The sequence below is a fragment of the Mirounga leonina genome, unplaced genomic scaffold, assembly GCF_011800145.1.
Source record: "Mirounga leonina isolate KUSES-001 unplaced genomic scaffold, KU_Mleo_1.0 Mir_125, whole genome shotgun sequence".
Classification (NCBI taxonomy): Eukaryota; Metazoa; Chordata; class Mammalia; order Carnivora; family Phocidae; genus Mirounga; species Mirounga leonina.
In genome coordinates, this window is record NW_023270305.1 from 48,012,575 (window position 1) to 48,036,430 (window position 23,856).

The 23,856-nt window shown below is 40.7% G+C and overlaps 1 long non-coding RNA gene across 1 annotated transcript in view; it reads left to right on the plus strand.

The window, feature by feature from the left end:
• Nucleotides 1–22,647, plus strand: part of LOC118008045 — a 197,867-nt gene extending 175,220 nt beyond the window's left edge. Inside the window, exon 3 of the long non-coding RNA XR_004678547.1 lies at nucleotides 22,586–22,647. This is a non-coding gene — a long non-coding RNA (uncharacterized LOC118008045). The remainder of the gene's footprint in view (nucleotides 1–22,585) is intronic.
• The last annotated feature ends 1,209 nt before the right edge of the window (nucleotides 22,648–23,856 follow it).

Sequence of the window (23,856 nt, forward strand, 5' to 3'; positions counted from 1 at the left end):
AGTCAGAGGGAGAAGCAGGCTCCCAAGGAGCAGAGAGCCCGATGCGGGACTCGATCCCAGGACCCTGGGATCATGACCTGAGCCGAAGGCAGACGCTTAACCATCTGAGCCACCCAGGCGCCCAACACTTTCACCTTTTTGAAGACTGATTTCCAGTACTATCTATCTCCTTTTGCATGAACTAGAGTTCAAGCCTTAACTTAGTTCATAAAGAAATATTTTAAATCATTTATCAGTTCTAAATATTCATATTTACCACCCACATTTCCCTTTTTTTGGCTCACGTCATATTTATTAGTTAGGTTTGGGTTTTCCCGTTAACTTAAATGCTGCTCTTTCTCATTTGGACAGTCAATAATTTGGGAAAAGCTACTTCAAATTTTTCACCACTGACCATTAACCCAACAGAAAAATCATTTCTGAATTTGAACAGATGTTTCATTTCTATTGTTCTCTATTGTATCTTTCTGGATATGAAAGAAACAGACTGGATATTCCTAATACCCCCACTCAAGACCAACTCAAAGGAATACAAGGAACGACAACTCAGCTGCCAACTTCCCTTGTCCCAGACTCACAAGTCTGTCAGATGAACAGTATACGGGCGGCGTTGCTCCAGCTGGGTATCTGGGCTTTGCAGCTGCCACAAGGACCCCATGTGGCTAGGAATGTCAGCTCAAACCTGAGATTGAGTCAAGGAAAGGAGAAACAGCAGGAGTCTATGCGGTACCTGAGACACCCCATGCCACCACCTGTATCTTGTACCTTTGTCAAATCTCAGAGGATCTAATATACACCAGAGCCATTTAACTATATCATAAAAGGCCAAACTGCCATGTTTGGGAAGTAAACAACAAGAAGTTGCCCCTGTGGCCTTCAATAAGTTCCGAGGCTCTATCCAATTTTAAACTCATTTGTTCCCATTGAGATTTAAAATCTAAGAAAGGTAAAAAATGACTTTGGGTCTCAATGCAGAGACATTGACAAGGTGGGCTACTCTAAACATGGCAGTGCTAAATGACGCAGTTTCTCAAACTTCAGGTGCCAATTATAGCATTCTCTTTCTGAGATAAGAACTTCTCAAAGGAATCGCATGCATTTAAGTCTAAAAAACAATGGAGAAGCCCGGAAAGTTCTAGAAAGTAACAAAAGAAGAGTCCTCAGTGACAACACTGTCCATAGATGTTAGAACAAGGGAGGTGCCTTTCTCCACCACCTCAATTGGAAATCTAAAGGGCACCTACCAAGCCTGTCACTGATAATCTTATTCGGAAAGTAAGCCATGACTTGAAGGCCCTCAAGGCATGGTTTCACACGACAGGAGGCTGGAGCTCTTGTCTTAGGGGTAATGACAACTGTGGAAAGTCAAAACCACCACTCCATTCAGGTTCTGATAATAAACAAAATGTATGTGTGATGGATGCAATTTTTGACTGTGACCCTTTCTACATTTGCCACGGTGGTGCAAGTTTCCAGAAGTATCGTGGCTGGAATTTTGGTCTAAACTGATCAGTCATGGTCCCCAACGTCACTGTAATCAGAGTAACCAACACCCCTGTGTTTCTGCCAATTACGCTACTGTGTAGACAAACCATGGATGATAAGATTGGCTTAGTTGCAATTGAAATAGTCTCCCATGGGCTATTTTGCCACATGCAAAAGGCCTTGGAATTCTGATCAAGGCAGAGATGCTTGCTAAATTCCTATGCTACTGTATCTGAACATGTTTCCCCTGGACTCTCACCCAGGGAAAGACCCTCAATGAAGGCAACTATGATATAAAAAGGAGCACTTGAGGTCAGAGGGCCCACAACTCACAAGTCTCCTAATCTCTCTGTGCCTCAGTTTCCTTCTTGTAAAAAGCCACCTTACAACTAGTTTTAAAAATCAAACAAGATAGCATAAATGTTCCTATTACATGGTAAGCAATTAAAAAGTGTCAACTATAAATTGCCATAACTTTATGACTGAATTGGAAGGAACTATATGATTTCAACCAAAAATTTATACCAAAATAAATTATTTTTAATACCTCCACTACCTGAAGGTATTACTTCCTAGCTTCAACCATTTCATAAGCCCTACAAGCAATATTCACTCTGGTTGCCCAATCTTAAAATGTATGTGTAAAGTCAGACTTAATACTTATAGGGATGAGGCTTGTCCCTATAGCTCACTAAAAAATATTTCTTGCTGTTGTTGCCGTGACTCCATTTTCCCCAAAAGGGCCATGATAAAAAAGAAGTCACCATGTAGCTAAATCAGCCTGCAGCTAACATAGACAAAATCCTCAGGTGAAAATTCAAATTCCAATCTGTTATACAGTTATTTCTCTAACCAGCAACACACTCACTGGCCCTGTGTTATGGGTTGAACTGTGTTCCCTCCAAATTCACATGGAGTTCTAATCTCCAACACCTCAGAATGTGACCTTATTTGGAGATAGGGTCTTTAGAGAGGTTATCAAGTTAAAGTGAGGTCATTAGGGTAGGCCCTAATTCAATATGACTAGTGTCCTCATAAAAAGGGGGACTTTGGAGACAGACACACAGGGAGACACTGTGTGAAGATGAAGGCAGAGTTTGGGCTGATGCTTCTACAAGCCAAGGAATGCCAAATATTGCTAGCAAACCACCAGAGGCTAGGGGACAGGCATGCAACTTTCCCACAGTCCTAGAGAAACTAACCCTGTCCACACCTCAATCATGGTCTCCTAGCCCCAGAAACTTTGTTACAGCAGCCTTAGCAAACTAATACACCCTGGTAGTGTTATCCTCTAACACAGAGAGATGGGTTTTCCCACAGGAGAGAAGGAATAAAGACAAAGAACTAACATTTCTTGAGTACACACTTTATTTCAGAGGTTTTACACTGTTAATGCTGTGTCATTTAATACTCATCATATCCCTGGAGAGTAGGTATTCTCCATATGAAGAAACTAAAGTTCAAAGAATTTAAGTAACTTCCCCCAACATCCTACAGGCAGAAGAGCAACACTAGGTATGGACCCATATCTGGTTCTGAAGACCCAGGCTATCCCCTCTTCATTATTTTGCCATCTAACCCCTGAAATGGGGTCTTGTGGACATTTCAGAATTCCTGCTCTCTTGTATTGTCCTAATAGAAATTCAATTTCTTGATTGAACTGCTCCTTACATTTATACTACCTGGAAACTAAACCAACTACAAAGAGAAGGAATGTTCTAAATTTGACATTATTTTCTGGTTGCATACTTATTTTCCAGTCAGCTCAACCGTAATCAGACTTTTCTTTCTCAAAAAAAGCAAGACTGAAAGCAAGCACTTTCTAATTTTCCTCAGAATTTGAGATGCAGAAGATGAGGTTGTCTGTGTGATGGTAAAATGGCTAAACCATGAAAGAAGAGTTGACATCCAGTTTCTGATTGGCTGGAGTAGCACAATACAATCTGGGGATCTTTTATATTAAACCAGTATATCAGAATTCACCCAGCCCTCTGCTCAGAATTTAAGCACATTTTACACTGACCATCCAGAGAAACATGTTTATATTTACTATGTTCCTGCTCTCACTCTTATGTGATAACTTTTGGGGGCTAGGGGTTACTGGAAAGGGAACATTATTTTTGTTTCTCATATATATAGTAAGAGTTTCTATGGAGATCTGTTAGAAGCCAACCTAGAGAGGACATAAGACATGACAACTCTTTTCTACCATTTGCAGTTTGTGCAACTTTGGCTACATTGCCCAACCTCAGTTTTTCTCAGGAAGGAAGACATGGAAAAATAAGATAGCTAAAAGATACTTATCAAAGATAAGTCCTCAACTCTTATATTAGCTTCAAAGTGGTGGTGCTCTACCGGGGAGCTGCATGGAAAATGAAGTGGGACTGTAAAAATGGTTTAGAACAGGGCACTGGAGTCAAAAGTGAATTCAGATCCCAGTTCTTCTTCTTTTTTTTTTTTTTAAACTGCTTTTAAATATTTTTATTTATTTATTTAACAGAGAGAGAGAGCACAAGCAGGCAGAGCGGCAGACAGAGGGAGAGGGAGAAGCAGGCTCTCTGCCGAGCAGGGAGCCCGACACAGGGCTCGATTCCAGGACCCTGGGATCATGACCTGAGCCAAAGGCAGCCGCCCAACCGACTGAGCCACCCACGTGCCCCAGATCCCAGTTCTTCTTTATAATCTGCAGAGAATTTAACCTCACCAAGGCTTAATTGCCTTATCTTTAAAAAAAAATAAAGTTCACAGAAGGTAAATGTTCTCAATTCAAACTCCATAGGACTGGCAAAAAGATCAGATGACACGATCTGTGTAAAGGGTATGGCATACAGTAAGTAGGTGCTCAAAAATGGCAACTCTTATAATGATAAGCTTAGAGAATATGTTTCCTTGGCCTCCTCTCAGGCCTGAGCCAGGGTGTGCTAGCCACTTTCCTTCTCTGTGCCGCATGTTCTAACTGTACCGTGAGGCAGACACCTCCCTCCCTTGCTTAAACCATGCTCACTGCTGCATGCTACACTTGAGGAGGAATGCCTGGGCTAATTTCTGTGGAAGTTAGGCAGTAGCGCATCATTACGCATGCTGGAGACCTGCTGGCAAGGACTGTAGCATACAAAAGGAGGTACACAATCTAGAGCTGGACTCCCGCCCTTACAACACTCAAAGGCAGCAGCTGTGATGGACCCTTCACTCTGGCAGCTCAGTTTATTTGGAGCTAACAGTTGCAAAGTATGTCAAAGCATTCAGAAATACCTCTTCCCTCCACACCCTACACCCACCCGTAGCCCCACCAACCTGCCAACCTACAAGGGTCAAACATTACCACCCTTCCAGAGAGGCCAAAATGAGAAATGTGAGGGGTGGGGGGGTGTTAACCTGGAGCTACAAAACAACCATTTGGAGTGCTCTGGAATGAAGCTCACATCTCAGGACTAAGGAGGCTGGAGCAGGGCCTTTAGGGAGTGGCTGAAACTACAAACAAATTACTCCTAAGCAAGCCTTTCCAGTCCTGAGTAGACTTCCTTAAGCCCCAACTACACTTGCCTCCCCCACCCCAGCTTCATAGGGCTGTAAGGGACTTTAGAGATTTAGGCCTGGAGGCCACCACCCTGGGCTTGCCAAGGATGAGTGTGTATGTCTCCACAGCATAGAAGGAAGGGGATGTTCACCAGATACACTGTGAATAGATGCCATTCAGCCAGCCAACAAAACAAAGAAAATAATCATGATGACCCAATCTGAATGGTGTGATTTAATTTCTAGATTGAGATGATTAAACAAATTTACCAAATCTCCAACGTCTAAGCATTCATTTATTTGTTCAACAAATATTTTTCATGTATTTAAAATACATCAAGCCCTGTTCTGGACACTGAACATACAAAGAGGGATGATACAGGTATGTCCCTGACCCCATAAAGACTATAATCTAGGAAATAAGAGAGACAAATGGAATGCTAGGGGAGTCAAAGGTGACACATATTATTAATTTCGGTTTCCCCAAGAGGAATTTCTCAGTGATGGTCCCAGAGCAAGAACTCAATAAATGATAAATAAATGAATGAAAATAACTAATATTTACTGAGTGTATACTATGTACCAGGTACCACTGTAAGCAAGTAAATGCATTAGCTCATTTTATACATTTAATATATTTAATGAATTGCTACAAATAATTAAATATATGCAATTCATTCATTTAGTAAATGAACAAATGGTGTACACTCAGCCCCCAGAATTTCTATCCTGAATGTGTTTTGAATCTGCTGAAGAAAGAACAAGAATAAACAATAACGGCAGACAAGCTTCAGGTTAGGCATCAAGAAAAATATATAAACATGGAAGGAAAATGGTTTTTGCCATAGCCATAAGAACAAGCTGAACAAATTCTAACTCAACCTCATAGCTGGGTGATCTTATGCAAGTAGTTCATAACCTCTCAAGCCTTGAGTGCCTAATCTGTAAAAGAGATTTACTACACCCACCTCATGCTGCCCTTGTGAGGGTCACATCCATAAGGTTCTATATGAGAAAGTGTTCCTGAACTGGGAGGCACCCTCAAAATACTAGTTGCTATGAATTTAGGACTTATTAAGAGGCAACAGAGCATAGCAGGAAGTTAAACTTAGAATCAAAGTCCCTTGTTCTAAATCTGGGCTCCATTAACTGATTGAAATATGTAAACAGAGGGATTAATTGAGATGATGTGGGTTAAGATGCCCTAGTACAGAGCTACTGTTGTAAAAGAGGAGGGGGGAAAGAAACCAAGCCATTCTTGGGGAATGAGTCACCAAAGGCTTTCAAAGTCTCTGGATAATCTTTCTGAGTTAGTTTAAATGGACCGAAAGAACTGGGTAAACTCCCAGGTCCCTATTCTCCTGGGAGCCTGTGATCATCTCATATGGGTATGAGAATCATGTGACTGACTGCCTCAGGATCAATAGAACCCATATGGGTTTGGATTCCTGAGGTCACCTGCGGCTAACAGAGGAATTACTGCTAGTCAAGGAAGAAAGTGACAAGGCAAGAGAGAAGGCAGGCAGAGTGGCCTTTCTTCATTCTCAGAACCAGGGCATCGGCAGGTCCAGGGTAGGTACGGGGGCAATCGTCTCAAAGAAACAACTAGCCATCTGCCCGACAATGTCTAACTATTTGGGGAAAATTAAAAAAAAATGTTCCAGCTTTTAGCACAAAGTATCTTCCTTGAATAAATTCACACAAGGCATAGGCAGGGTGGGTTAAAAGATAATATGGACAGCATTTTATAGACTGTAAAATAAATTCTTACTTTCTCGTCCTTGGCCCACTGAACATGAGACACATTTCATGTATATTAGTTATTTCTAAGTTTTTACAAGGTAAGTACAGAGTCAATAAAACCTCAAATGCCTGAGTTAATTAGATGTATTTGACCCTTCACTTTGAATGCATGTGTTCCAAGGGAACTGTGGTACATCTGTGGTTGATTGGTTTAAAATTAATTCATAAGACCCTGGTTCAGAAAGAGTTAATTGATGTTAAGACTCATCCCTTTAGAATCTCAGCTGTTTTTGCAAGTAGTCTTGACACCACAAGAATTTCAAGTTTTGGGTTCAAAATTTTAAACTTGTGAAGTTATAAACTTGGCAAAACCTGTTCTGCATTTGCTATAAACAGAACACATGCTATTTTGAAACATAAATCCACACAGCTCAATTTATGACTCCTTAGGTTGAATGCTAGAGAAGTTATAACAAACTGGAAAATATGTGTAGCAGGTAATTATTTGATTTACAGGGGAAAATTGTAAAGGGGACCATCTGCCTAGTGTTTTAGAAAGTTTTGTTTTGTTTTGTTTTGTTTTGTTTTTCCTTTTCCAGTGGGGAAGAGGGGAGAGCACCTATGAGCCCTGGTCTTACTGTCCTGGTCTGGTCAGAAGAGTCTTCAGAAGCATCCATATGGCATTACTGTAATGAATCACCTGAGGTTGACTTTCAGACTATGCATGCTAAAATTAAAACCAAAACAAAACTGCAGAAGTTCCAAGATACCTCTGTATGCTATGCGGCCCTTTGTTGCTTATATTGATGCATTATATTACAAATTATATCTAATCAACTAACATTTTAAGGAGTGGCTAATTCAATAAGAATAATAACATGGTGACAATTTAGTCTTTTCCCCCTTTCATAAGAACATGGTCTTCTATTTGGTCTCCACTCAGGTCAAGACATTTCACTAATTAGCTAGTCATTAAAAAGATATTTTTATACCCAGCCTGTAATATTATACTCTTCAGTGATTAGATAGCTCCCAACAGAATTCCAGACTTGAAAATGAAGGCTGGGAACCTGAACTGCTATTATGAAACTTTAAATAATTCCACAAAAGTAGAACCACTGTTAAATAATTAATGGTCTTTGATCTTGTCACAGATCTACTGAAATCTTCACATCACTCAAGCTAAATATTTTCAAACAGAAAAGGGATAGTTACTTTCCCCTCTACCACCCACTCACCCGGGCTAAAGACAGAGAAAGTTTCCAGATGTTTGTCTTATAGAGAGGTCGGACCCCAAGAGGGGCATTTCTGCCAGCCTTAGGGAACCTGCCAGAGTCAAACACTTTGCCTGGCATTTGACTCTGCTTGTCCAATTTGAATATCTCTAAAAACAGAACTGGTAGGAATTGTGAAAATAAGTAACTTGATTAAATTTATCTGAATTTTTGCAAGAACTACACTAGACCTGTGTCTCTCAAACCTCAGCATGTATCAAAATCACCTGCAGTGCTTGTGAAAGCACAGTGGCTCCAGCCCTAGAGTCTGTGCTTCAGGAGATCTGGGGGGGGGGGGGGGGGGCAGGAATTTGCTTTTCTTTCTTTCTTTCTTTTTTAAATATTTTATTTTTAAGTAATCTCCACACCCAACATCAGGCTTGAACTTATAACCCCAAGATCAAGAATCTCATGCTCCACTGACTGAGCCAGCCAGGGCGCCCCAAGAATTTGCCTTTCCCAGGAGTTCCTAAGTGGTACTGATGTTGCTGGTCCCAGCACTGCATTTAGAGACCCCATGAGCTAAGTCTATGGCTTCTATTTCTTTAGACACAGTTAAATTATGACCTGAAGGATGTTGAGTTCTTGGACTCCATCAGCTGTCATGGGAAATAAGTGTGAGAGAAAAAGGGGCCAGCCTAGGTCCCTCCAAGGCCAAATCTAGAGCTCCTTTTAAGGAAAAAATCCCCTGTTAGAGGAGCCTTCTATCTTCATAGTGGCCCTCGACTCATGACCAGGGGAAGAACAGTGTTCTTAACTGAGAAGGGAAACAACCTTGGAACTCAGAAGTTTTAGCATCTGAGAGAAAAGGCACCAAGTTGTTAAGATCACCATATTTGTGGGGGGAAAAAAAATCTCATTTCACTTGAAGAGCAAAGGGGGGAAAATCCCAGAAATAACAGTTCATGATGTTATGGCTCTTCCTTCTGTGACAGTGTCTTTTATCTTTAAACAACTCTCTGTCATATATTTCAGCTATTTAACACTTACAACTAAGATGTTTCCAAACTCAGTTTGGGTTTTCTTTACTTTCAAACTTAGACTAGACTTGGTAATTCATATGATAGCGATGGCTGAGGTTGCATGGAATCTGTTTGCTAAATTTGCTTTCTTTAAAAAAATCATTGGTGGGGAGAGGCTGGGGGCTAAAGAGATTATCAGGACATTATTTAGCATTAGAAACAAAGAAAACTCAGGCCACATGAAATTTCACAAGCTCTCCGTTGATTGTTTGCAAAGTCTGCACTAGGGAATCCTAGAGAAGGGTTAGGTGTCACTGTTCCTTGACAATTCCCCTTAGTAATTATCCCCATTTTCGCCTCAGGTATCTGGAGAACTTGCATTAAAGCAGGTAGGTTATTTTGCACTCATTTTCCAGATAACTGCAGTTGAGTATATCTGGACAAGTAAAAAAAGAATACTTATCAGAACAGAAAATGTTCAAAGCCATTGGAAGGAATACCACAATTGTTAATTTGTAAACATTCTTTAAAGGTAGCCTTTGCACAGGGTGGAGGAGAAAAGGTATCTGAATTGGCTTTGGCTTGTTTTTATTATGAAGAAAATGTTATATTTTAGCATTTCCAAATAAAAGTAAACTGCAGGGAGATATCCGAAGGCTATGAAGCCAAGTTGGTAATAGCAATAATATCAAATATTTACTGAGAACATACTCTGACCTTCACAACAACTCCACGAGGAAGTGCAGGCCTGGAGAGACCTGGTAACAAGCCCAGGGTCACATGGTAAGCGGCTGCGCTAGCCTCCAGACCTGGGACTTCATCTGTCTGACTAGGCCAGAGAAAAGTACAGAATTTGCAAAATAGAACAATTTGTTTTCTATAAGCAGTGTTGTTGCTATTAGGGGGTAAGGTGAGAAGACGCAAATAGAATATTCCTTTGTCCTAGTGTTCTATACACAGGTGGGAAGCACAAAATAAGAGCTCCAGTCACTGTGCAGAGCAAATATCAGAGGTCAGCTCCAGGGGAGCTATCCCTACAGGCCTCAGAGCCTAAGACCGGCCCATTTTCATTTGCTGTCATTTGAGCAGCCACTGTCTATACTTCCTTGTGTCACTCAGTGTGCTGAAGGAGCCCTGCGCTCTGTGCACTATCGACTCAACATTTGCCTTCCTTGTATCTTACTAAACCTCCTTCCCAGGCCTTGATAACTCACAATGAGAAAACACTCCATTTATTAAAATGCTAAATTCTCCCAGCTCAGTAATTCTGATCATTTTTTAAAAGGCGGAAAGTATACTTGGCATATTACAAGTATGCTATACCTGAAGTTCCCAATTGTCTCTCTAAACCTGTTCCTCCCCACCTGTTCCTCACTTTGGTAAATGGCACCTCTCAGCTTCTCGAACCATGAACATACGTCATTCTTGTTTCTTCCTTTGTTCCTCTTCCTCTGCATCTGACCCACTGGCCATTCCAAAAACCTGAGCTCCACACTGTATCTAAATTCCTTCCACTCTTCACATCTCTACTGCCCCGTCCCAATCCAGACTGTCACCCCTCACCTGGGTAAGCCCAATCACCTCCTACGTGATCTTCAGCAGCTAGGGGCATTGTTTTCCATCCATTTTTCAAAAACTTCTTTTTCTTTTAAATTATGTAAACAAGTACATAAATGCCCTGTGGGAGGCTGAAAATAGCCCCCCAGAAGACATCCATGTCTTAACCCTGTGCCTGTAAATGTGACCTAACTGGGAAAAATGGTTCTTGCTGATGTGATGAAGTTACAGATCTTCAGGTGAAGAGATGATCCTAGATTATCTGTGGGCCAAACACCCACCTCTTCTTATAAGAGAAAAAGCAGAGTCATGAGGCACACACAGAAGAGGAGAACGGAATGTGACCACGGAGGTAGGCAAAGATTAGAGTGATGCAGACACAAGCTAGGGAATGCAGGCAGCCACAAGAAGCTGGAAAAAGCAAGGAACAGATTCTCCTGAGAGAGACAGGCCTGCCAACACCCTGGGTTTGGCCCCGTGAATTTAGGCTTCTGGCCTCCAGAACTGTGAGAAAATAAATGTGTGTGGTTTTAAGGCACCAAGTTTGAGGTACTTTGCTAGAGCAGCCACAGAAACTAGTACCTGCACTATCAGTGTAAAGTTCAAAAATTACAGGTAAGGTTTAAATAATACCTTTTGACCATCCCCTCTCCTCCCACCCATTCTGTTTTGCTCATCTGAGGTACCCATTGTCGTAAGTTTTGGGGTTTCATCAATCCAGTCCTTTTCCTATGCATTACATGCATGGATATAGTGAAGAAAGATGCTATTTTCATGTTTTAGTGAACCCAAAGTGCTCTCCCAAAATTTATGGTTCAGTTTTGTCTACTTTCAAACTTTAAGTAAATGGAATGCTGCTGCGTATGTTCTTCTGTGACTTACTTCAAACATTATGTTTTTGAGATTCATCCATATTGTTACTAGTATGGATCTTTAGTTCATTTGTTTTCTCTACTGCTGTATATTCCATTGCATGAACACACCACAATCTCTTCATGCATTTACATCTAAAATGATCTTAGGAAAGAGTGGTTCCAGCATAATATTCCCTGCTTGGAGCCCTCCAATGGCTTCCTACTGCAGATTTAGAACATCACACTCTTTCTGTGGCCCATCCTTTGCCTCTCCCGTCTCATTTTATCCCACTTTCTCTGATTCACAGCCTTTCTTTTCTTTTTTTTTTTAAAGATTTTATTTATTTGTTTGACAGAGAGAGACACAGCGAGAGAGGGAACACAAGCAGGGGGAGTGGGAGAGGGAGAAGCAGGCTTCCCACTGAGCAGGGAGCCCGATGCGGGGCTTGATCCCAGGACCCCGGGATCACGACCTGAGCCGAAGGCAGACGCTTAACGACTGAGCCACCCAGGCGCCCCGATTCATAGCCTTTCTTTGGGTTCCTTGAACACACCAAACTTACTCCTACCTTAGAGCATTTTCTGTTGCCCCTCCCTGGATCACTGCATCCCCAGATGTTTGCATCCCTGTCTCCTTTTTATTCAAATTTTCTCTAAGATCATCTCATCTCTGCAGACCCCCTGACCACCCAATCCAAATCAGCCCCATTCACACTCATTCGCTCCCATAGCCCTGTCTTCTTTTCCTCTATTTACCTCTCCCTATCTGCACTTGCCCTGGGCATTTGCTTCCAGGTCTACGGTCTGTGGTCACCTAAACTGTAGCTCTCTGAAGGCACAAACCTTTCTTACATACCATTCCCATCCCCAACAGCTAGAAAACAGTGCCTGGAATGGAGTGACCATTCAGCATATATTTGTCATATATATGGGTCAGTGAGGGCTGTACCATGGAATGTGAGAAGCTGCAAGGGCATTTGTTGAAACGGGGTTTTCACTTTATCTCTAACTATATGCTTTTCCTTCCCCTCTCTTATATTTTTAGGCAGGGTGGAGTGTGTGTTCTCAGGGGTGACTAAGCCATTAGACTATTATTAGTGAAGCAGGGGGTACTGGTTACCACACTAACCAGGCCTCTCCTTAGCCTGAAGGAGAAGATCTACCCAAGCCTGCCTGATAACTTGGGCAGGATTCCAAAAGAAGAGGCTGTCCCCCAACTAGGTCTGTCTTTGAGGGAACAAAACATCTTGGAGACACCAAAGACCAGTCTGGAGGTTCAAAAATAAAACAACCAAAAAAAAAAAAAAAAAAGAATTTGCCTTACATTTACTTCACAAACTTTCAGAGCCTCTTATTGTACTCCATGAATTTGATTTCAAAACTTATCTAGTTTCATTGCAGACACGGAGCATTCATAATTCCTTTTAGATAGTCCAAGTTTTAGACTTTAATTATTTCTTCATTCTCTATACCCAGAAAATACCAACATAGACTGACCAACCAGAGGGCTAACCATTAAATTTTAGATGTCAACTGGCTGTATGAACTTTAATAGTTTGTTGTATCTCTTGAGATTTGTAGATATTTTTGTGAAAATTAAATGCATTAATAACTGTAACATGCTTAGAAAACCAAGCTCCAAACAAATGTTAGTTTTTCTGTGTCATTATTGGGTTGGTATCTGATGGTAGTTACTCCATGTCACTGTTTCCTCAGTCTGAAGCTACTGCTAATTCTCAGTATTCTTTGCTAGAGTTTAAGGAAGTGGGGGAGAAGAGGCAAGTCCTACAGAGATGTAAAGCTTCATTCATGACCCTGAACAAAATTTTCCATAATTTCACTGACTTTAATTCTACTTAGAAGAAAGCCACAAAGATATCACCTTCTTCATTTTTTTCAAGCTGCCTCTGCTTTAGCACTTTCTCTTCTACCGTATCAAAACATAAATGATATTGTTACCATGACATACAAGATCAACTGACTTTCCCAATTGAGCTCATGGTCTCTTCAGGGAAGGGCCCAAGTGTTAATTCTTTTCCTTTCATTGCATGGTACCTAACATGGCAGTCACATACTGGTAGCAATAACCTATCTACCTATTTATTATCTACCTAAGCTTAAAGCATCGTGTCCTCCCCACGATGGCTGTACATTCTCTGGGGTTTAAGTAGGCACTTCTGAGCTGAGTGCCAGCTTCTATGAGCTGACCATCTTCCATCTCACACCAGCCCACATCCACAGCTGTCCCCTTTCTCCATGTTTTGCATTAACCCTGGTAGAGAACTCAGCACTGTTCTTGACTGCTACAAAACTAAAACAAAAACCAAAAACCACTCTCACAAAGAACGTGTATGTGTTGGGGACTTCGCTGAAGATATACAGTGAAGGATGTTTACAGCACTGCAAATAATGTATATTTTAGTGTCCAACCCTTATTTCTCTTGCAGTTTTTGGTCTGTCAGTAAATCTCACGTCACATTATATGACTCTCCTCTCTACTCCCTGTCTCCCTGACCTCTAGCTGCTCAAAAACAAAGAAAAAAACAAAAAGAATTCTTCCATTTTGCAGAATAAGTCTACTCTCTACAGTCCCCACCCACAGGCTGGACTTTGGCCATACCCAAAGCCTTGGACACATCCTGCAACATTTGCTCCAGGCCTCACACATTCTAGCCCCCCATTAGGATTGACTACAGGAAGGACACAGTGTCAATATTCCTGGTTCCGCTGATGTGAATTAGACCACCTTCCTCCACGGGAAGAAGCTCAAGTCAGCACTGGCTTTAAATGATAATTTTTCCCTTCCATTTTAGAGGACATTTGTCACTGAGGCACAATGGCCTGACCTCAGAAGATGACCAGAGAGAGACTTCAGGTTCTCATTTTATTGTGCAATAATTATTTAGAGCCACTCTAGACCAACCACTTTCTTAAAACAAACAGTTACCCAATTATTAGCTCTAGATAATAATTCCGTGCTCGATTTGTGGACAGACTTTGTCAACCAGATCCTGTTGCCACCTGAAGAAGGCAGCTGCCAATTAGCCAGGCACTGACATTCTGTGCCTCAGGTTCTCATCTGTTAGAGAGAAGGGACTAGATGAGCCAATCATCGTGTGGTATGGTACAGAAAAAGGCTCAGCGGCACTAAGTATGTTTCAATAAATACAGCAAAAATAGAATCATTTCAGGATATCATAAATTAAATGTTTTATATCTCTATATTTATATTTCCTACATATTTGTAATTTCCTATGAGGAACTTAAATCTACCAAACTAGGAACACAAAACTAGGGTAAAATGCAGCAAACACAAATATTAACATTTTTAGTGAAGTCACCAACTGAATTGTTTTTTCCCCCAAATTTAGACTCAGTGCCATACCTTGGTCCAGTTAGTATTGACCTTATGTATTTTCCCCACATTACTGAACTAGACAAATCTGAAACAGAATACTCTTTGAGCTAAGCATAAAACAAGCCAGTAGTTCACTTAGTTCAGCTCATGGATTTTCATGTTAAGAACAAATAAAAACAAGCTACCAAACAAAAAAACATCTCTCTGACATTGAAATATTTTTTCCTCTCTAGAGTAAAGAAAAGTAAATATCCATAGTTTTTCCTCACTTAAATTTTGTGATCCAGTGATTAAAGAGCCAAAAGAGAATAATTTCCTTGGTCTACAAAAGATCAATAAATCACAACTCACGGGTTTTTTTCTCCCTATCCCCCCCCAAAAGGAAGGAAAGTGACAACTTCAAAAATAACTCAAATATAAGGGCTACAGATATACAAAATAAAAAATTCAAGGCAGAAACCCCAAATAAATAGACACAATTTCAAGAACTGAACAGAATATGACCAAATATATATATATTTATATCTTCTAGCCCTGTGTTCATTCTTAGTAACACAAGAGATATTTTATATTTACTTGGCCATGTTTAAGCCATTCAAGCACTACTGCTATAACTTTTTTGTCACTTCATAACCTTTATTTCACAGTTTCAACTTTTAAAAGAACTTTATTCATCACCCCAACTCAAAAACTGGTAGGCACATTTTAAGTATGCTGCCACCAAGTGGCAGTCCTGCTACAGTCACCTAAGCCAAACAAAAACCTTTGGTTTTGCCTGTTATTCAGAAGTAGATCTCTACTATTACCTTTATCTTTATAGACTCATTAGGTCTCTTTACCACCTTATTTTCCCACCACTCATACATTAAAAAGAGCTACACTTACAGTCACCTAATAATATATTTTCCTTGTCCTCTAGCATAAATTCCTTCAGAATAAAACTGCTGTAGAAACAGAATTCTTTTCCATATATGATACCAATTTCCATGTTAAATTGATAATCTCGAAGATTATATTTTAGAGCAAATTGTAAAGAAATCAGCATCTAAGGTATAACTTTGTACCTTTTACACTAATTCTTAGTTTTTCTTAAATCACCTTATCTAAGTTGCTGAGCTTGAGCATTAAAGTCCCCTCTCAGCAATTTGTCCAAAACTTCCGAGTTCCCTCACATTCAAACAGCCCTCTGGGTTTTGCTAACATCCATATATTCTCTCTCTGTCTCACTAACAGGTATTCTAGGTACCTCATCCAAGCTGTTGAAATGAATTCAGTGCTCAAAGCCTCTTCTTCCTTTCTCTTCATGTGACAGCAGAGAGTACACAAGCGTTCTTTTCTCTTTCTCTACAACTCCAAGTAGCTAAGTTTCCACTTATTCATTTTTGTCCCAACTTTCCTAATCCCCAAGCAGCTATTTCCAATAAGAGCATCTGGCAGAACTTGTTAAAACTAATTTCTGTAGAAGACTTAATTAGTTACATCAAGCTCCCAACTACCTTAGCAATATACTCAGATCTTTCAGCCTTGTAAACTGTCTCAATGATGCTTAAAAAACAAAACAAACAAACAAAAAACAGCAGTGTGGAAACTGCTTTCCAAAGGCACCATATCCCTTACACAGAGCATATCTCTTTTATAATGAGAAGTTATTACATTTTTTTGACAGAAACTTAATTGGTTTCATGACAGGAGAGTATTCATATTGCTTTGGAGGCATATTTTATAATCCATTCAAACTCAAAAACAACTATGTGCACAGCCTCTAGAAGATTATGAAAATGGGGTGATTTTAAAAGTAATATTAATAAATTGGCCACAGAGATTCTCTTCTTCTAATATATAATGTCTAAACATCCCCCCCTTTTTTTTCTTTCACCTTCTCCTCCCACCCCCTCCTCTGCCTCCTTCTTCCTCCTCTACCTCCCTTTCCTCAGTCTCTCATAAACTTCTCCTTTCTCTGTTTAACCTTTTCTCCATGTTTGGCTTTGCCTGCACTTCACTGGCTGGGCTCACCACCCAGCCTGCTTCTAGCCATACTCCCAGGAGAAGGGAGCAGCTCCCAGATTCAGCATCTCCTCAAACCCCTGCCTGTTCCCGGCAATTCCAGGCAGCCCCACTGGCATCCTGCTCCATGAGAGAAAAGCCTGTTGAAACACAAATGTGTCTTTTTATTGCAGAAGAATAAAGGTTTGATTCGCCCACTAATGTTTAAAATCTTTATATATTGTTTTCTCTCTCCTTTTCTGCCATTTCTACAGATTTAGAAGACAAAACACTACCTCTGACTCAAACTCCACCTCTCCAAAGTTTTTTGCCTGTTAAGTTAGAGAATTGGACTAGTTGAAATATAAGGCACTTTCCAGCTTAAAATTAACAGATGCCATCCTTGAACTAGAGGGTATTATGCTAAGCGAAATAAGTCAATCAGAGAAAGACAAGTATCATATGATCTCACTGATAGGATCATAGGGGAAGAGAGGGAAAAATGAAACAAGATGAAACCAGAGAGGGAGACAAACAATAAGAGACTCAATCTCAGGAAACAAACTGAGGGTTGCTGGAGTGGAGGGAGGTGGGAGGGATGGGATGGCTGGGTGACGGACATTGAGGAAGGTATGTGCTATGGTGAGCGCTGTGAATTGTGTAAGACCGATGAATCACAGACCTATACCCTTGAAACAAGTAATACATTATATGTTAATAAAAAACCAAACAGATGCCATCCTTAACAAAATAAATTCAAATAATTTCTGACTAAAAATAATATTTAAAAGAATGTCATTTATGGGCTGCTTGCTACATACCAGATGTTAATACACTGTATAATCATAATAGTTAACATCCATTGTGCGCCAACCATATGCAAAGCACTTAATATACATTGTCTCATTCACCCCTTCAACATTAAGAGACATGTACTATCAGATTCCCCTTTTTGATAATGAGGAAATTGAGGCACAAGAGAGAATGAAAAACTTGTTCAAGGTCACACAGCTAGTAAGTGGTAGAGACAGGATATGAGCCCTGTCAGTCTGACTCCAGTAGGCAAGGTCTTAATCACTGCACCCTACTCAGAACAACTCTACAAAAGTGGTATTTTTACCATAGCTTGTAGTAAATAAACATTCACACACTGAATTACCTCCCAGAGAAAACTATCAAGTCATTAAACAGAAATATGCATTGGTTTTTGTTGTGGTTGTTTCTTAAAACTGAGAACATCATGATCATGTATAAGTTGATATCCAAATGGAAACATTAGGGAAAGAGAAACAGAACTGTGTTAAGCAACTATCCTATCAATAGAATGTTGCACACAGCTTAAGACTTTGGAATAGAAATGATATAAAAAATGTGTTATATATAAATATATTGATGTTCTAACATTAAATGCAAAAACATCACTAGAATATTATATTTTTTATTTCTAGAAATTCTTTGTATCAATCTGCTTGCTCTTTACCCATATTTTACTCCATCTTGTAAAACATATTATTCTGTATTCTGTGACTCATATTGCCAAAACCTGAAGGTTTTTTTTAAGGTCTTATTTTATTATCTGTTGTTTCTTCTGGCTCCTGTTAATAATGTCTTATTTCTTTGTATGTTTAATGATTTTTTACTATAAAGAGCTAATTACCTGTAGAATTTTAGCTGTGGAAAATCTTTGAGCCCTAGGATAAAGGTGGATTCCTCAAAAAGAGATTAGCATTTGCTTCTATGAATGGAGATATTACCAATACTAAAAAACTTCAAAAAAAATTTACCAGCCTGAGATATTTTAGGTCACCCAGGTGATATGAATTTGGTCTATAAAGCTTCATGACAGATGGCTTATGATTACCAATTTTCAAGGAAAAGTTTTCCCCCACTAGTTCACTGCCAAAGTTTGAGCCAGTTTTCCCTGTAGTCCCTGAGTGGACAAATTGTTTTATTTTTAATTCCCCTGGCACAGCTGGTACAGCTCCATGGAGCTCCATGTTTCTGAAGTGTCTTCTAACTGGATTCTCTACCTTGGGTGGGCCCTGAGCTTTGTCTTCCAAACCCCAAGCCCCATGAGAACTTGAAAAATAATGATTGGTTTTACCCAGAAAAATGCCCTCATGGTACTGTTAGGTAGAAGCTAGACCTGAGCAGTAAAAGGAATGCCCCGAGGCAGAGTCCAAAGTCCTTGAAGACATGAGGTGGAGGCAATGACCTTGTGGCTTCCAAGACCTTGGGCCTAGGGGCGCCTGGGTGGCTTAGTTGGTTAAGTGACTGCCTTCGGCTCAGGTCATGATCCTGGAGTTCCGGGATCAAGTCCCGCATCGTGCTCCCTGCTCGGCAGGGAGTCTGCTTCTCCCTCTGACCCTCTTCCCTCTCATGCTCTCTGTCTCTCATTCTCTCTCTCGCAAATAAATAAAATCTTAAAAAAAAAAAAGACCTTGGGCCTGACAGACCAAAGAACTACAGGTGCAGAACATGCACTCTCCCCTTCCACCTCTGCCCCAGAGTAACTTCTAAACTCATTATATTTGCACTGCAAGTACAGTCCCTTCCCCCACACTGAGAAAGGCTGCCTTGGATTCTGGTACAAACATTGTAGGGTCAAAAACTTCCCCTCCCAACCTGTGGGAGGTGTTCCCCAAATGACTGGAAGCAGCCTTCATTAAAGACCACCCCACTGCAGTCACAGCTCCTCCCAGCCCAGAGAAACCCAATAAGATCCAATTCCAAAACAACCTAAGATAGGTTCCACTTCACAGAACCTGCTGGATCTCCCACCTTGAGAGTGTACTTTCACTTGAATAAACTGCTTTGTGCTTGCTACTTTCCTTCTGGCTATCTTTATTTGAGGGTGGATCCCCACGTAAATCTCGTGGGGAATCCAAGGACTGAGACCTCCATTCACACAATGAAGACAGTCCCTCATCCCAGTTACTGAAGACTGTAACTGGACTCTCACCTTTATTCAGTTCTATGCCTGAATATTCCCTAGTTTCTTGCAAGCTCATGGACAAATTACATAGAAATTTCTTAGATTTGTATTTAGCATATTTAGCTGTTTTCAGCGGAGGGTCAGTTCAGGTACTTGCCCACAGTTTTGCTGTCTGGGTAAGTTATTTTCCATCACTGAAGCACAATTTCCATATACAGAAGATGGATTCAATATTAATAATATTAAATCCAAAACTTGTCATTAAGATTGAATGAAATAAGCTATGTGAAAAGTACTTTGAAAGTTGTCAGGTGCTGGGATGCCTGGATGGCTCAGTCGTTAAGCGTCTGCCTTCGGCTCAGGTCATGATCCCAGGCTCCTGGGATCGAGTCCCCCACCGGGCTCCTTGCTCAGCAAGGAGACTGCTTCTCCCTCTGCCTGCCACCCCCCTGCCTGCTTGTGCTCTCTCTGACAAATAAATAAATAAAATCTTAAAAAAAAAAAAAAAAAAAGAAAGTTGTCAGGTGCTACAAAAATATTAGCTATAATGGCTATCCTTTCTTTACTCATTCACAAATATTTATTAAATGCCTACTGTGTGTACAACACCACTCTAGATACAAAGAGCATAGCAGAGTTAAAGAAAGAGAGAAAAAGATAGGGTAAAGAAATGGGGAGATAGAAAGTTACAGTACCTCTCAGTATGTTAAAGCCAGATCCACACATTCTGATTCAACCCCAATGGTCTCCCTTGGCCAAATAGGACTTGGGTAGATAGCCTGAGAGCATCTTCAAGGCACAGGATCTTTTGTGAATTAGCAAGTGTAAAACCAGAAAACTTCTGGTAGGGGTGGGCCGGGGCAGAGTGGGAGATTATTGCCTTTCATCATAATTTTTCTGAACGATCTAGCTTCTTACTGTGTAAATAAATTGCTTTGATGAAAAATAGGAAGAAGAAAAAAAATTCCTACAATCATACCCTTGGCGTATGGCTAATGAATTTTAATGAGTAATATGTACATATGTTGGCAAGAACAGCCTAGGGCCTATATTGGTCAACATCTCCTAGAGATTCCCTAGCACTGAAGGTCTTCTATAAATATTTATGAACATGTAAGTGGGGAAGTGACTAGAGGAATGAATGAAATGAAGTCATGTTTAAAAAAAGGCAATGGGTAGTGGTTAAGACTAGAACACATATATTCTACAGGTTATCTGCAAAGGAATTACAGAAAACACTGTCCCTCTGGGAGTATACAGCCTTGTGCCAGAGTGGAGGCTTGGCAAACTGCACTTGGGCTGAATTTCAGCTCCCATTAGTGCTCTTGGCTGGGCCCCTTTATGCAGTGGAAAACCTATACAAGGCAGCTCTTAGTTAAGAGCACAGGTCTGGAACCAGACGCAGGGGTTCAAATCTGATCTCCTCTTTCCAGCAACACTATGACCTCAGACAAGTAATTAAGCCTCCGGTTTCCTCATAAGTCACGTGGAGGCAACAGCCCCTGGCAACAGGCTTGTTATGAAGCTCGAAAAGTGCATACAACATAGCACCAACAATATTGTTTTTAGATACTCAGTGGTCAATGTTTGCAGCATTCCTGCATCACTCACTTTGGTTACATTTGCAAAATGTATTTCAGTGTGCACATCATCTTAGCTGTAGTCTGTATGTGGATTTTATCTTCCTGTGGACAGACCACTGAATGGAAAGACCGAAAACCTCTTTTCCACAGACACCTCCGGCACACAGCAGCTCAAAGCTAAATGACTTGGTGAAACTCACTTCACCTTCTTGAGTATTGAGTTTCTTTGTATAGTTAAATTGTCTCATAGTCTAGCTCTGAAGTTTAAATGTGATTGTGTATATAGAAGTGTTTTCATTATAAAGTACTATACTATCAGAAGATATTAGAAGTAACTGAAGAGCATAAAGCCTAAATCCATCCCTACTTTTCTCCTATATCCATAAACATGCGAGGCATTCCGTAGATACTTCTGAGTTAGTAAATAAAGCTGCCAATGACTGAGGGGTTAACACTGTTTTTCAAAAGGACTTATGAGTCACCTACACCAATATTACCTGGGGAAGTTATTAAAAGAAAAAAAATCCTGGAGTGTGGACTAATTAGTGGTTCCCAACCTTCACTGAACACTAAACTGACCAGAGGGGCTTTAAAAAATTCTGATGCCTATGTCCCACCCCCAGAGATCTGAATGAAATTGGTCTAGGGGTATGGTCCAGGCTCCCCGATCTTTAAAGTTCCCTTGGTTGATTCTAATGTCTAGCCAGGGTTGAGAATCCCTGCTCTAATTTAATGACCTGAGTAGTAAGGCACACACTGATTATTTGGCAACCCAAAGTCATTTCCAACCCCCCTTCTCCCTTGCTACTCCACTCCCCTCCAACTTGGAAGGAGAAATGACTCCTTTTTTTTCAGCTTTCACTAAAGTAAGGGCAGATCATGTGCCCAAGTCTGGGCTGAAGGTCAGAGGTCTGCTGGATTAGAGGAAGAGTCTTCTTCAATACTTTCATTGTTCTGATAAAAAGAAAATGTGCCTAATGTGTCTCTCCTTGCTTACCCTCCTCCTCCCTTGAACACCCATGTGTGACTGGACCTGCCACGAACCATAAGGAAAAAACCAACCAAGAGGACCCCAGAGGTGCCAGCCTTGACATTACTGAGCCTCTGAAACAACTTTAGCTATCACCTACCTCTGACCTTCTTGCTATGGGGAAAAAAAACAGACTCCTGGTTAGTTTAAGCCACCAAAATCCTCCAGCTTTCTGTAGCATGCAGATGAACACAATCCCAACTGACAGAAATAGATTCCGTCTATTTTCTTTTGCCCCAATCTTCAGAGAAGACCCTAATATAGTAAATACTTTTATATAAAAGTGACTACACGTTTATTTACAGAGTGATGAGTCTGCCTGGGAAGGAATTTGAAGAGTGGCTTACTTGAAGGTGTGGCCTCCTCTCACGAAAAGCTTTCAGAGATTGTCCTACCTGTTGAAACACCCATGATGTAAGTGGGAGAAGGGGCTTTCACTGAAGGATTTCCTGGAAAGTTTTCCTCCTTAATTGTTCCTTTACAGAACTGCCTAGCATTTAGATTAAGGACAAACGTTAGAGAAAAAGTACACCCTCCATTCCCAGCCCACCTACCCCTCCCAACCTTGGATGACTGCTCTAGGAAGAATAAGTTTATCCCTGACTGACTCTGGCAGCCTTTTTCTGAAATGCCTGGCAAAGAGCTAGCTAGTCCAGGGGTTCTCCTGCTCATCTCAGCTGTCTCATCTTCCCACCAAGACTGTTGGTGGTATTAGCACAGCTATGTCACTCCTCTGGGCAGCTGACATTGCCGACAAGATGCCTGTCCCCTCTAGCAGGGCCCCTCATGACAGCAAAAGCCCTCACTCTCATAGGCTGCCCACTCCCAAAATACTTATAAAAAGGGAGAGAAACAGGAGAGCAGAGTTCCTCTCCTGGAACATGACTTCTAGAGTGTCCAGCTGTGTCCAGCCACCCACAGGCCTCTCCATGGGATGGCAGATGAAAACAATTGTGTTTATCCCACTGTTGACCCTCTGACTATAAGTTCCAATCTGTATCTTACAACACTTGTAGTTCTTTCTTGGAATCTTCGCATCAAACACAAGTTTCCCTGCACTAATTTGGGCTATCCAAGCTTCTTTCTCCCTGTCCTCACCCCTTCCCTTGGGAGCTCTATCTGGCTAGTCACTCAACCTCTACTGCAAAACAGTATCTTTTACTCTCTTACTTAAAAAAGTTTAAAGGCATTCTCATAAAATTCAAAATTTATGAATTGGTATGGAAGAAAGGCTTATACCATATAGTGAACCCTAACAGCCCTCCCATCATTATCCCCTACCCCTCTCAAGTGAAGCATTGGTACCATACTGTTTGACTTCCTACTTCACAAACACAATATGAAAATCCCAACAAGATTCCTGAAGTCAAGATAAAGTGCAGTATTTGACAAAACTATTTAACTATTGGAATTATGATTGTTTAAATACAGTTCCCCAGGATCTGCTCCAAAGAACTTGATCCTTTAGTTCTGGGATCAAGTTTGAGGATTTGCCTTTTCACAAAATGTTAATTTTAATGGCTCAACAAATTCAGGAAATATGATGACTAGTAAAGAGGAAGAAATGCCCTCCTCC